This window comes from Schistocerca americana, chromosome 4 (assembly GCF_021461395.2).
Source record: "Schistocerca americana isolate TAMUIC-IGC-003095 chromosome 4, iqSchAmer2.1, whole genome shotgun sequence".
NCBI lineage: Eukaryota > Metazoa > Arthropoda > Insecta > Orthoptera > Acrididae > Schistocerca > Schistocerca americana.
In genome coordinates this window covers 149,117,661-149,130,988 of record NC_060122.1, presented here as the reverse complement: position 1 = coordinate 149,130,988, position 13,328 = coordinate 149,117,661, and positions in this window count along the sequence as shown.

Genomic DNA, 13,328 nt, shown 5'->3' with positions numbered 1-13,328 from the left:
CAGTGCGGACGGTATTTGCTTCGTGATACATTACCCGTGTTAAAATGGACCGATTACCAATTGCGGAAAATATCGATATCGTGTTGATGTATGGCTATTGTGATCAAAATGCCCAACGGGCGTGTGCTATGTATACTGCTCGGTACCCTGGACGGCATCATCCAAGTGTCCGGACCGTTCGCCGGATAGTTACGCTATTTAAGGAAAAAGGAAGTGTTCAGCTACCTGTGAAACGTCAACCACGACCTGCAACAAATGATGATGCCCAATTAGGTGTTTTACCTGCTGTCGCGGCTAATCCGCACATCAGTAGCAGACAAATTGCGCGAGAATCGGCAATCTCAAAGACGTCGGTGTTGAGAATGCTACATCAACATCGATTACACCCGTACCATATTTGTATGTGCCAGGAATTGCATGGCGACGAATTTGAACGTCGTGTACAGTTCTGCCACTGGGCACAAGAGAAATTACGGGACGATGACAGATTTTTTGCACGCGTTCTATTTAGCGACGAAGCGTCATTCACCAACAGCGGTAAAATAAACCGGCATAATATGCACTATTGGGCAAAGGAAAATCCACGATGGCTGCGACAAGTGGAACATCAGCGACCTTGGCGGGTTAATGTATGGTGCGGCATTATGGGAGGAAGGATAATTGGTCCCCATTTTATCGATGGCAATATGAATGGTGCATTGTATGCTGATTTCCTGCGTAATGTTCTACCGATGTTACTACAAGATGTTTCACTGCATGACAGAATGGCGATGTACTTCCAACATGATGGATGTCCGGCACATAGCTTACGTGCGGTTGAAGTGGTACTGAATAGCATATTTCATGTCAGGTGGGCTGGTCGTCGAAGCACCATACCATGGCCCGCACGCTCACCGGATCTGACGTCCCCGGATTTCTTTCTGTGGGGAAAGCTGAAGGATATTTGCTATCGTGATCCACTGACAACGCCTTACAACATGCGTCAGTGCATTGTCAATGCATGTGCGAACATTGCGGAAGGCGAACTACTCGCTGTTGAGAGGAATGTCGTTACACGTATTGCCAAATGCATGAGGCTGACTGGTTAGACACTGGACTCGCATTCGGGAGGACGACGGTTCAATCCCGCGTCCGGCCATCCTGATTTAGGTTTTCCGTGATTTCCCTAAATCACTCCAGGCAAATGCCGGGATGGTTCCTCTGAAAGGGCACGGCCGACTTCCTTCCCCATCCTTCCCTAATCCGATGAGACCGATGACCACGCTGTCTGGTCTCCTTCCCCAAACCAACCAACCAACCATGAGGCTGACGGACATCATTTTGAGCATTTATTGCATTAATGTGGTATTTACAGGTAATCACATTGTAACAGCATGCGTTCTCAGGAATGATAAATTCACAAAGGTACATGTATCACATTGGAACAGCCGAAATAAAATGTTGAAACGCACCTACGTTCTGTATTTTAATTTTAAAAACCTACCTGTTACCAACTGTTCGTGTAAAATTGTGAGCCATATGTTTGTGACTATTACAGAGCCATCTGTCACAAAGCGAAAAAAGGGGTCCAACTAAAACATTCATATTTCTTTACGTACTACACGAATATGTAATAAAAAATGGGGGTTCCTATTTTAAAAAACGCAGTTGATATCCGTTTGACCTATGGCAGCGCCATCTAGCGGGCCAACAAGAGAGCCAACTGGTTTCCCCCTTCAAGCTAGACAAGTTTCGTTCTTTGTAGTCTTTTCGTTTGACGATTATTTCGTGAGATATTTGGCCCGGTCCCGATCAATGGACCACCTTGTATATCGTGCAATGATATAATTTTGCAGGTACATTCAGTAGTGTATGTTAATACTGTCTGCAAAGTGTGTTGGGAATAGAATCAGTAGTAAAGAAAAACTAAATTAGGACATCATGTCTGATTCTGAAGTTCTACCGCATGAAGAGCGAAAATGTAGTAACCGATAACTTTTTTTCTTTACATCGTTTTGTGAGGCATCTCAGCGAGACAAAGTTTCGTAATTGTTTAAAATTGTGTGAAACTTTGTTGGAAGTCACTAAGTGCCCTCATTCTCATATACTGAATGAATGATGTCCTGGTATTTGTGCACCGTCAGTTACGCTGTCTCCAGAGGAACACACAGTTTCTATCTGTAATGCTTGTCTTATTGTGTTAAGCTTGTAGCATAAGAGTAGACCTCGTAATGAGTAGATGATAACAGCATGTTAAATTTTTAAATTCGGTCAACAACTACATTTAATATTGAAAATCAAATTTTTGTTGCCCCTGGAAAGGCGTTAGATAAGCAACCTGCAACTTGCTCGAGTACCGGGTTTCGTATTTTGGGATATTCGCTTTGTGATACAGAGCTGCAGTTGTCTGTGATAGATGGAACTGCCAACAGAGTTCATTATTGTTATTCGTGTTTAGTGTAGTGCCCAAGCGTGGTAGGGTATATTTGGGGCGTGAACAGCGTCAGATGTTGATCACTGTGATGGACACGGAGATGCCACGTACTATATAAGAGACAGGTTATCAGCACCTGACAGAGCTTGCAAGGGGCCCGATGTGGGACTCCACTTGGCCGGCTGATCGAATCGTTCGCTTCCACCATACCACGGGGATTTTGTGTAGCCCGTCAGGTGGGTGTTGTGCGGGTTGACAATACCAGCCGTTGTAAAGATAGCCTCATACATGAATAAGAAATGGTGCCCTGTCAGACGAACCGTAACCCCGTAGGTAAGTCCGTAGGTAATAAGGCCTGCATGCATCGTAAGTGATACTGGTATAGATAGCACAGTTTTGGAGCATGTTCGACACTGTCATCTGGCTTACTCCTTGCTGGTGGGTCTCCTGCCTGGTGTTGACACTGGGGTCACTGCCAAAAGTTTTCTGTCTCCACCTTCAAGTGGCTGTGGATCTCCTATCAAACGCATTTCTGTCCATATCTTATCCTCTAATAGATAGTTTCCTACAGTTTCAGCCTCAATGTATGTGGCTGTAACGTGTGCATGTGCGTCTGGGGGGGGGGGGGGGAGAATACTGGTGACTTCCTCGTGGGACAAGTCATTCTTCCAGAACGCCCCACAGGCGAGGCGTATCTGCAGTTCCTGCGGGTGACTCTGCCTCCCTTGCTGGAAGACGTGTCTCTGCTATTAAGAAGCATTCATCTACATGACTACTGTGCAATTCACAATTAAGCGTTGGCAGTGGGTTCATCGAATCACCTTTAGGTTACCCATCTATCGTTCCTCTTTCGAACTGCACACGGGAAAAACTAACACTTAAATCTTGCCGTGCTAGCTCTGATTTCTCTCATTTTGTTGTGATGATAATTTCTCCCTATTCCAACAAAATATTTTCACACCCTGAGGAGAATGTTGGTGATTGAAATTTCGTGAGAAGGTTCTGCCTCAATGGAAAACGCATTTGTTTTAATGACTGCCATCCCATTCGTGTATTATAACCATGGCACTCTCTCCCTTATTTCGCGATAATACAACTTGAGCTGCCTTCTTTGAACTATTTCAATGTCCTCCGTCATTCTTATCTGACGCGGATCCTACACTGCACAGCAATACTTCATAAGAGGGAAGACAAACATAGTGTAAGCAGTCTCTTTAGTAGACCTGTCACTTTTTCTTAGTGGTCTGCCAGTAAATCATATCTTTGGTTTACTTTCCCCACAATATTACCTATGTGACAATTCCTGTTCAAGTTATTCGTAGTTGTAACCCCTAAGTATTTAGTTGAGTTTACGGACTTTAGATTTGTATGCTTTATCGTTTAACTGATGTTTAGCGGATTCTTTTCCGTGCTCGTATGGATGACTTTTCGTGATTTAGAGTCAATCCCTACACTTTACACCATGCAGATATCTTGTCTACATCATTATGCAATTCTTTTTGATAATCTTATGACATTACATAATGATAACTGACAGCATCATCCGCAAACAAGCTAAGAGGACTGCTCAGATTGTCTCCTAAATCATTTATGTAGATCAGGAACAACAGAGGGTCTATAACACTTCCTTGGGAAACTTCAGATATTACTTCTATTTTACTCAATGACTTTCCGTCAATTATTACGAACTGTGCGGTTTCTGACAGGAAACCACTAATCCAGTCACGTAACTGAGGCGACACTCCAAAGGCACACAACTTAATTAGAAATCACTTATGAGGATCAGTGTCTACAGCCGTTTGGAAAGCTAAACATATAGAATCAATCTGCTGCCCCCTGTCGGTTGCACTCATTATTTCGTGAGAATAAAGAGCTAGTTGTGTGTCACAAGAGCGATATTTTCTGAACCGTGTTGGCTATTCACATAAAATCGTTTACTTCGAGATGATTCATAACCTTCCAGTACAGTATATGTTTCAAAATACCACTGCAAATCGGCGTTAGTGATACTGGCCTATAATTCAGCGAATTATTCCTGTTTCCTTTCTTGGGTACTGTCGTGACTTGTGCAACTTGCTAGTCTCTGGGTACGGATCTTTCTAAGAGCGAGTGCTAAGTATGGAGCTATTGTATCAGCATACTCTGAAAGGAACCTGACTTGTAATGTGACTACTACATGATGGTGTAGACCACTAGTACGTAACGAAATCTGCTCCTACTGCGACGCTAAGTTTCATCTTACAGTAGTAATTACGCCGTCACGTAGAAGACGCTCTGCAGTAACGTTTCCGACACATCCACAATGTAAACGACACAACCAGCCGCTGCGCTCCCTCAAACCAGCAGCCAGGTGGACTTTCAGAAGCGGGAATCATGGTGAGTGTTGGTGTTTGTCTCTATCTATGGCTACATCTTTAACGATGCCCTACAAATAATCGTAGAAGGTGCTTTTCAGCATCTGATGTACAGGGTCTCCCTAAACTTCAGGGTCAAAATTATAACTAATCATAAACTAGAATGAGATTTTCACTCTGCAGTGTAATGTGCGCTGAGCCACCCAAGCAAGGTTCGCAGAAGAGCTTCTGTGAAGTTTGGAAGGTACGAGACGAGGTACAGGCACAATTGAAACTGTAAGGACGGGTCGTGAGTCGTGCTTGGGTAGCTCAGTTGGTAGAGCACTTGCCCGCGAAAGGCAAAGGTGCCGAGTTCGAGTCTCGGTCCGGCACACAGTTTTAATCTGTCAGGAAGTTTCAATCATAAACTACGTTCAGAAAAATAAATAATTGCCCAATATGAATATTTACGCCTTTTACAGGCTCAAAAGCTTACACATAACAGCAGCAACTTACGCTCATGGCAGTTGTTCAATGCTATTATCTCCGGTCTCAGTGCGTACATCACCCCAACGACGCATCAAACATCTTTCGTGAAGCCATCGTACAAAATGCCGAAAATGAGTAATTCATTTACCACAACAAGCGTCGGGACTACATTACTGAGTTCTATAAAACGAGGAAAGACTAATAGTTACTTCGTCTTGCTACATAAATCGAAACCCCCAGCCGTCCGGGATGGCCGAGCGGTTCTAGACGCTACAGTCTGAAAGCGCGCGACCGCTACGGTCGTAGGTTCGAATCCTGCCTCGGGCATGGATGTGTGTGATGTCCTTAGGTTACTTAGGTTTAAGTAGTTCTAAGTTCTAGGGGACTGATGACGTCAGTAGTTAAGTCCCATAGTGCTCAGAGCCATTTGAACCATTTGAATCGAAACTCACATAAATTTACCTAAATTACACTGTACTTTTCCATTCCTTTAAGTTAACATAGCATTAGGCAATGTCAAAAGTAAGAAACAAGCAGAAATCGTGGCCTGTTAAACGTATAAAAATCTTCCTTGTAAATCTCATACCGGTGCAACAGACTCCCACAAAGCTCAGTTATTAACTATAGTCAATCGTCCATCGCCTACCGAAGACAGTGCTATCACGCTGAGTTACGCATGCTCACAAGCCCCATCGATGCTGTATTCTACAGTAATAGCTATATGTCAAGTCGCAGCAAATCATAAAAACCAAACTTGCACCTACATTGCAATGTTTGCATCCATCGAGAATAACACAACAGGAAACATTAAAACGTAACGACCAATACGAAGATTAGGATGGTGGATCGCTAGGACGTCCAAAAGTGGGCCCAGATATGCCCCTTGACTCTCTTAGAGCAGAGGAAGAACCTATATCCTCTAAATTTGACATCAGTCAGTCTTTTTCTTCTAAATGCGTTGCGTTCATGCTGTATGTAACATTTCGCACCGAACGCTGTCCATTCTTAAGGTTCGTTCATACCTGTGCGCCTTGCGGCTAGTCGCTGTGCGGCTATAGCGTGCCCTGCGCGGAGGCAGAGGCGCCCACTGTGAGCACAGGTGTAAACGAAATTACTAGCACGCACATGTTAAGGAAGAGGCACGTGTTTACAAGCGTAGTCGCACGGCAACTATCAGCAAGGCGTACAGGTGCAAACGTGCCTTTAAGATGCATCCAAACAAGACCAACGTTCTGTTACGCATGTCCAAAGAAAGTTTGCAAGTGAGAATTATTCTGAATTACGATGTAAAGTTTCTTTGGACATGGAAACTTTGAATCGTAATTCAGAATAACACTGGCACTGCAAAATCGTATTTATCCGCCGGCACTGAGCAAGGACTCTCAAGTAAAATGTCTCACGTGTACGCTAATATGCATAATGGATGAGTACAGGTTGTAGTCGCATGGTTGACGACATATGGAACTTTGGGTCTGGCCGCACACGTATAGCCAAATGGTATAAGTCGTGGACTCGCCGCCGAACCGGATTATCGGGAAGCCTGATTGACGAACTGGCCCCTCCCTCTCGAGTGGCGCCTGTTGCAGTAGCCCATATTTCTTCCTCGCTCTCACATGGCAGGACCTTTTTCATCGAATACAGTTATGTCAATGCGACTTGCGTAGTACCAGAAACCCTACCGCACGTGATGTTTACCGCCTAATGACGAGAAATCATACTAGCAATGTTGTGGAAAGCCGACATCCTACGATCGCATGGCCCGTGGTTTGGCGTTCTGTGCACCATATCCTCCTCGAGACCAGCGCTCGTGCAACCTGATATCTGGTCGTTAATGGGAAATACGTGACACAACTTCGTCTACATGCCAAAAAAATGACAGATTCGCCGCTGTGTCCTCGTTGTCACGCTCTTGATACGGACAAACATCGACTGATGTGTGGATCTTCTGCAGAGGTGTGAAAGCTGATTCAGAAGATGCTTGCCTTTCTTCTACGTACGGCTCCCCACGCCATTACACCGCAGTCTCTTCTGTTCCCATATGATACATACCGGGTGATCAAAAAGTCAGTATAAATGTGAAAACTGAATAAATCACGGAATAATGTAGATAAAGAGGTACAAATTGACACACATGCTTGGAATAACATGGGGTTTTATTAGAACCATAAAAATACAAAAGTTCAAAAAATGTCCGACAGATGGCGCTTCATCTGATCAGAATAGCAATAATTAGCATAACAAAGTAAGACAAAGCAAAGATGATGTTCTTTACAGGAAATGCTCAAGATGTCCACCATCATTCCTCAACAATAGCTGTAGTCGAGGAATAATGTTGTGAACAGCACTGTAAAGCATGTCCGGAGTTATGGTGAGGCATTGGCGTCGGATGTTGTCTTTCAGCATCCTTAGAGATGTCCGTCGATCACGATACACTTGTGACTTCAGGTAATCCCAAAGCCAATAATCGCACGGACTGAGGTCTGGGGATCTGGGAGGCCAAGCATGACGAAAGTGGCGGCTGAGCACACGATCATTACCAAACGACGCGCACAAGAGATCTTTCACGTGTCTAGCAATATGGGGTGCAGCGCCATCGTGCATAATTATCGTACGTTCCAGCAGGTGTTTATCAGCCAAGCTGGGGATGATGCGATTCTGTAACATATCGGCGTACCTCTCACCCGTCACGGTAGCAGTTACAAAACCAGAATCACGCATTTCCTCGAAGAAAAAAGGTCTGATAAGGGTAGATGTGGTAAATCCAACCCATACCGAGAATTTCTCGTCGTGCAATGGAGTTTCCACGACAGTTCTAGGATTTTCGGTAGCCCAAATTCTGCAGTTGTGGACGTTGACAGACCCTCGGAGTGTGAAATGAGCTTCGTCGGTCCACAACACGTTACTCAACCAATCGTCATCTTCCGCCATCTTTTGAAACGCCCACACGCAAATGCCCTCCGCTTCACTAAATCGCCAGGTAACAGTTCATGATGCCGATGGATTTTATACGGATAGCATCGAAGGGTACGCCTCAGTGCCAACCAAACAGTAGTGTATGGAATGCCGGTGCGACGTGAGACTGCACGATCGCTGACTTCCCCGTGCATAGATGAACCCGTTAGAGTCTCCATTTCTTCCTGAACTGTCTCAGCAGCATTACTCCTTGTGTTCGGTCGGCCAATACGGGGTCTATCGTCTAAACAACCCGTGGCTTCGAACTTCGAAATCATTCTCGCCACAGCTGCATTTTTCAACGGACCTTTACCCGTTCGAATCCCCTTCCTATGGCGATAGGATCGTAACGCTGAACTAGCACATTCCCCATTGTGATAATACAGCTTCACTAAATGCGCCTTTTCAGGTAACGTCAATATGTTGCGACTGCTGGCGCATCTGATTCTCTCTCTCATTACAGCTCCTTTTATACACGATTGTCATGCGCAGTCACTGACGTTTTGCTGTCCAGCGCCATCTGTCGGACATTTTGTGAACTTTGTTTTTTTTGTTGTTGTAATAAAACCCCATGTCATTCCAAGCATGTGTGTCAATTTTTACCTCTCTATCTACATTATTCCGTGGTTTATTAAGTTTTCAAATTTATACTGACTTTTTGATCACCCGGTACTTCCCACATACGAAGACCAACGCTCTGATCTGGATAAAAGGCCTCTCGATCTCTTATTTGTTCCATGAAGGTGATAAGAGTATTCTTGATTTTTGGACGTTCCTGCAAGATCGCTTTACTTTTCTCGTGCACCATCCGCGATAACGTCAGTACTATGCCAAATTTTTGGGTAGTGCTGGGGTGTCGCAGGTACGAGAAGGTGATTTGAGTGAGATTGTGTAATACCAGGACTCGATGCAATATATCGGCAAATGCAATATTCTTCGTGAAGACGTGCCTGGAACATGCCTCACTGCCTTGGGATTCAGTGTGCGTCTACCCACAAGTTGGCGGGACGCGGATGCCGTTTTGTCTGTTCTGGCAGGAGGGCGTTTTCTTTAAATTCTATAATTCCCTTTTATATTTTGTTTGTTATTGATGGTAATTACACATCATTGTTTTTTTGCCTGGAGGGCGTCCTATGTGATCTCAACAAATATATAAAAATAAATAAATAAATTAGTATGATACATAATCTGAAAACAACAACAAAAAATGGTAAGGCGGCCGCTCGATATAAGTGGGAAATCCGGGATCGAGTCTCGCTCCGGCACAAATTTTCATTGTCGTCGTTCCATTCTACAGCTGATGGTTGTCCGTATTCGAGATGCGAATGCATTTAGTGTACAACGTGCTGTAATTCTTTCCTTGGCTGTCGGAGGTCAAACACCCGTAGACTGGGCCGGCGTGTCTGTCAGAAACTACCTCTGTGGATGGCGCGACAGGGGGTGCTACTGCTTCACGGTAAGGCACGTCCCGAAATCGCAAATGTTGTAACGCAGAAGTTTCGCCACCTCAAGTGGTAGACACTTGAGCACCCCCGCCCGCCCCCCGCCTACACTCATCTCTCTCCATGCGATTATCACGCCTTCGGTCCCTTAAAAGAGGAGCTCGAAGGATCCTGTCGGACGAGGCCGTGCAGCAATCAGTTGCGGACTTCTTCACGCACCAAAACATTGTGTTTTACCAGACGGGTATCCTCAGCTTGGTGCGTCGGTGGGATGACTGCCTCAACGCTCAGGGGGATTTTACCTGATTCCCATACCATTTCTCGACTCTACATCCTTCGAGTTATGGTTCAAATGGTTCAAATGGCTCTAAGCACTATGGGACTTAACTTCTGAGGTCATCAGTCCCCTAGAACTACTTAAACCTAACTAACCTAATGACATCACACACATCCATGCCCGAGGCACGATTCGAACCTGCGACCGTAGCAGCAGCGCGGTTCCAGACTGAAGCGTCTAGAACCGCGAGGCCACAGAGCCCGGCTTTCGAATTATGCACTCGTAGATTCCTCATACGGTATGTTTTATTAACTTGTACTGTACATTTATTACGCAGTTCATCACGTGCTGCCCATCTCTACAGCTTCAGTTCCTTTCTTCATTAAAACAGAACTTCTCTATCAATCTACACTACTGGCCATTAAAATTGCTACACCACGAAGAAATGGAGATGATAAACGGGTATTCATTGGACAAATATATTATACTAAAACTGACATGTGATTACATTTTCACGCAATTTGATTGCAGAGATCCTGAGAAATCAGTACCCAGAACAACTACCTCTGGCCGTAATAACGGCCTTAATACGCCTGGGCATTGAGTCAAACAGAGCTTGGATGGCGTGTACTGGTACAGCTGCCCATGTAGCTTCAACACGATACCACAGTTCATCAAGAGTAGTGACTGGTGTATAATGACGAGCCATTTGCTCGGCCACCATTGACCAGACGTTTTCAGTTGGTGAGAGATCTGGAGAATGTGCTGGCCAGGGCAGCAGTCGAAATTTTCTGTATCCAAATAGGCCCGTACAGGACCTGCAACATGCGGTCGTGCATTATACTGCTGAAATGTACGGTTTCGCAGGGACCGAATGAAGGGTAGAGTCACAGGTCGTAACACATCTGAAATGTAACGCCCACTGTTCAAAGTGCCGTCAATGCGAACAAGAGGTGACCGAGACGTGTAACCAATGGCACCCCATACCATCACGCCGGTTGATACGCCAGTATGGCGATGACGAATATACGCTTCCAATGTGCGTTCACCGCGATGTCGCCAAATACGGATGCGACCATCATGATGCTGAAAACAGAACCTGGATTCATCCGAAAAAATGACGTCTTGCCATTCATGCACCCAGGTTCGTCGTTGAGTACACCATCGCAGGCGCTCCTGTCTTTGATGCAGCGTCAAGGGTAACCACAGCCATGGTCTCCGAGCTGATAGTCCATGCTGCTGCAAACGTCGTCGAACTGTTCGTGCAGATGGTTGTTGTCTTGCAAACATCCCCATCTGTTGACTCAGGGATCGTGACGTGGCTGCACGTGCTCGCATCTCGACCAATGCGAGCAGCAATATCGCGATACGAGAAACCGCAATCGCGATATGCTACAATCCGACCTTCATCAAAGTCGAAAACGTGATGGTACGTATTTCTCCTCCTTACACGAGGCATCACAACAACGTTTCACCAGGCAACGCCGGTCAACTGCTGTTTATGTATGAGAAATCGGTTGGAAACTTTCCTCATGTCAGGACGTTTTAGGTGTCGCCACCGGCGCCAACCTTATTTGAATGCTCTGAAAAGGTAATGATTTGGATATCACAGCATCTTCTTCCTGTCGGTTAAATTTCACGTCTGTAGCACGTCATATTCGTGGTGTAGCAATTTTAATGGCCAGTAGTGTATTATATTCAGAGAGTTAGTTCAAAGTGATTTGCGTTACAAGATGCGAAAGTTTTGGTAACTGGAACCAAGTAAGTACATTGCCCGCTCACGGGGTACAAGGTGCAGCCCAGGGTCGCTTTCTTTCAGACATGTGGTACGATATGAAACATGTTGCGATCTAGATCACAAATAAGTGCCAATTGTCTGCTAACTCCATAGGGCTGCTAGGATGTTTAAACAAGATATTAGAAACAGAAGAATAGAGCAAACGCAAGGGTTGTCGCTGACGCAGTCAAAAACGTTACCCGTGTCTGAATTTGTGTTTAGATAACAATAAATTGATACCGTTGCATTTCAATATTCGCTATGTCAGATGCATACTCGATATCTCTCCGTTGTGTTTGTACACTTATGTATGAGTCACATGTGCCCTTATAATCAATCATTATTCACTTGTACGTAAACACGACTATCAGGTTTATCAATTATAAATGCACTTCAGTGTCGTAAGGTATAAGTATGACTGAAACCGGTTATGATTGTTATATTATTATAAATCTGATTGTGTCTGTATGTCTGTCACGTTTCCCCACAGACAAAACGTCGCGTTTACAATGATCTGTAAAAGAACGGGAAATTTAATTAGAAAATTCCTACAACTCTCTTGGAAAGTAAAATCTATAAATAGACTTCAGTCCCGCAATGTATCGCTGAAGTATAGATAACAACGGTAAAATTAGCAAGCACAGGGTAATATTGGCGATGATTGTTTACGCGATTTGTCCATGAATGGAATGGGAAGTAACTCCAATATGCTGTACTTTGAAGGATTCACACTGTCATGCAATTTATAGTCATCTGCATTGTACACGTGCAAGCAGTGTCCTGGTATTTAAAATAATAGGACAGCAATTACTAGGGAGTACATTGGTACCACTTGAAACCCCAACTACGGGAAGATCATTTTGATGAACGGCAGGCTTTACGGAACATTGCGAACGAGGAAGGCGGAAAATTCCTTGCACCGCTTAGAATGTTTTGGGAGGTAGTGCGTTGTAGCTTGAAGCAATAGCGACAGTCAGGCAATAAGTTATGCGGCTGTTTGCTTCCTCCAGATTCCTAGCACGTTTGTTGGCCATTGTGGGAAGGATGGATGTGTGGAAAGTAAGGAAGCATAAAAAAGTATATATCTGCCAGGAATAGTGACCAGATGCCAGGAACGCCGTTAACCTCCGCCTTAGCCACTGAATTTTATCGTATAGCCGGGACTTCTGAAGAGATGAGAGATGATTATGAGATTGAATTAGATGCCGACAAACGGCAATTGAACACAAGACCTGGTGGAGACTCTGAGGAAAGAAGACAAGTGCAAAGTTCCAGTGAAGACGGCAGAAGAGGAAGACACAGGAAAGCCTCTACAACCGACAACAAGCGACAGCTGTGTGAAAGGGGACCAAGAGAAAATGTGGAAGGTACCCAAGAAGCTTCGGCAGAGGAACGACGAACAACTCAAACCATTGGCAAGAAGGCAGATCTGGGTCCTTCCCTCGCGTACGTTGAAAACCTTGATACAAACATTGAAAGAGTCCACCCAATGGCTGCGGATAAGCAAACTTATTTATGACGACTGATATTGTACAAGACGAGTTTACGGATAATATTGTTATAGGAAAATGTCTTTAAAGGAAATATTTACGAGGTTAATACATCCATGGGGCAACGGCCCTGCCGCAGTGGATACACCGGTTCC